The sequence below is a fragment of the Poecilia formosa genome, unplaced genomic scaffold (genome assembly GCF_000485575.1).
Source record: "Poecilia formosa unplaced genomic scaffold, Poecilia_formosa-5.1.2 Scaffold3011, whole genome shotgun sequence".
NCBI lineage: Eukaryota > Metazoa > Chordata > Actinopteri > Cyprinodontiformes > Poeciliidae > Poecilia > Poecilia formosa.
In genome coordinates this window covers 1-2,345 of record NW_006802950.1, presented here as the reverse complement: position 1 = coordinate 2,345, position 2,345 = coordinate 1, and the positions used below count along the sequence as shown (strand labels likewise).

Here is a 2,345-nt window from a genome sequence, read left to right as displayed (position 1 = left end):
CACTGATGTCCTTCTCTCATGATGCAATTTATTTTGAGAAGTTCACCAGCCCCTGTTGTGGCAAACACGTGTTTTTGGACTTGCAAGCTCTTAAATTTCTCTTTCAAATTCAAGGATGCTCATTAGGACCAACCTCTTCAATTTCTGTTTCTTTGGACCTTAGGTGAGAGCAAGGAACACTTGCTTCTTTAAGAATATTGGAAACCACATGGGTACCTCTAATTAGCGTGAAAGTTGTGAAGAAGCATAAAAAGACATTATATTCTCATACGGCTAAATTTAAATGCATTGCAATCTTAAATCATGTTCATTTCTGAATGTGAAGAAAGTAGAAATTACTCGCTTGTCTTTTTGACATTTAACAAACAGAAATAATGATAATCAGAACTGACCTAAAACAGGAAACATTTAGGTTAATTTAATACCAGACTGTGAGATAAAAAGGTTGTGCTTTTTTTATGCAGAATATGCAAATATCTGGTTTTAAACTGGGTGACTAAAACCAGATACTCGGTTTTGTAGGTGTTTTGTTTGTGTGCAAAAAGTCTCTTTGCCATTGAAGTGTCAAGCTCTCCAGTGCCCCCTAGTGACTCTTCCACTGAAATTTATACAGTATATTTTGGCATGATGGCAATTTATTATTTAAAATTTTTACAAATATTTTACCCAATTATTAAACCATTTCCTCTGATTGAATAAAGTTAAACAGTCTTTTCGTAACAAACATAATGGTTTGATGAGTTATGGTATAAAAACAAATTATGGTTATCTACTACAAACTTCTATATGTAAAAAAGAACTTTACTTCTGCAGTGTCTTTAGAGTAATAGTTCATGTAAAACCTTTGTACCTTTGCTCCAGATGTAATGTCCACAGCATCAGCAATATCCTCCTGTGAGATCATGCACGTATCCTCATCTTCATCTCCTTCTAAAAAGCTGACATCAGACAGAGAAATGGTTTAAAGTGAAATGGCTTCAGATATATAGCATTATTTTTTTTACAAAGTAGTGCATATTTTTTTCCAAGAAAATTACCCTGCGTCTTCTGGCAGCAGGAGGTCAAATCGAGCGGCTTGTTTCTGGGCCATTTCTGAAGCTTCCTCTGAGCGAGTGATGATGTCCTTCAGCTTGTAATGATGCTGAAGAGGCTGAAGCGACACCAGAGAAGTACAGAGATGAGCTACAAAGACAGCCAGCTGCACAATGTGGAAACAGTTTGTGCACAAAGGTGCTTACCTTCTGAATTTTGCCTTTTCTCTTGAATTTCTCCAGCTTGCCTTTTGGGATAGGAGGAGGCCCGGGGAAAGGGTCGGATTTCTGAAAGACAATTCAGATTTATTTACAAAGTTATAAAATTTTGTCTTTATAAATTAAGACAAAATGGGGGGTACAAATATTGTAGAGCCTTTGTTGCTACAACATCGTTTCAGGATGTTCAGTTAGGCATAATCTTTATAGTAAATTTCAATCATTAGCAGCTTTTTCCACGATATTTATGGGACAGTTGAGTAATAAACTGATGGCAACAGCCAGTCAGTAACAAGGTTATAATAAATTACCTAACTACTTTGCATGTATTAGGGCTGCACAGTATATTGCAAATTGATTATTACTGTAATATTATTGTATGCATTATGCAAATTGCAAAAAAATGCCTGGCTAAGTATGAGCTAATTACCTAAATACCATACACTCAGTCTATGTCTGTAATATACACTTGTTTAACATGACAAAAAAGACAAGAGATGATAAAGAGATTATTAAGAAACTTCAGCAGTTATCGGCTAGAAGCAACTTGTTTAATAAAACCTTGTTGCTGAGATAGAAATGTTACCAAGTCTCTCAGCTTAAATAATCCAGAAGCAGATTTGTATAATAACCATTTTAAACTGTTTTTGTCCTTCAAGGGAAGCCCGTTAAACCAATATATAAATAACAAATATAGATAAACAACATATAGAGTAGGACCAGCAGAGATTGTCGCCTGTTTTTTTTTTAAAGCAAACTTTAGAGATTCGGTTGTTATGGTTTGCATTTATTCTAAGTTGCTAGAAAGAAAAGTACAGGCAATTAGTTGCCTGTCGCAATTAGTTGTGAAGTTAATGAAGGCTAACTTAATAACATAAACCTAATATACAATAGATTTTAGCCCTGTTAAAAATTATCTGAAGGCATCATTTCAGCCATCTATCATGTCAGTCTGATTTGATTAGAAAAGCAGAATTTTTCCTCCAGAAAATGTTTCTCGTAAACTCCAGTGACATAAAGAAGTCACTTCATTCTAAGAAAATATTAAATACTGACTTATATTCTGCAGGGATGCGGTTGTTTAATCTCAGTTAG

General features: G+C 34.6%; 1 long non-coding RNA gene across 1 annotated transcript; it reads right to left on the bottom strand.

Annotated features, from left to right (window-relative positions):
• Positions 1-666: 666 nt before the first annotated feature.
• Positions 667-1,320, bottom strand: LOC103133401 (uncharacterized). The gene is made up of 3 exons (XR_001661292.1): positions 1,239-1,320; positions 1,038-1,150; positions 667-938 (listed from the first exon to the last, which is right to left on the bottom strand). It is a non-coding gene; the product is annotated as an uncharacterized LOC103133401 (long non-coding RNA).
• Positions 1,321-2,345: the final 1,025 nt, after the last annotated feature.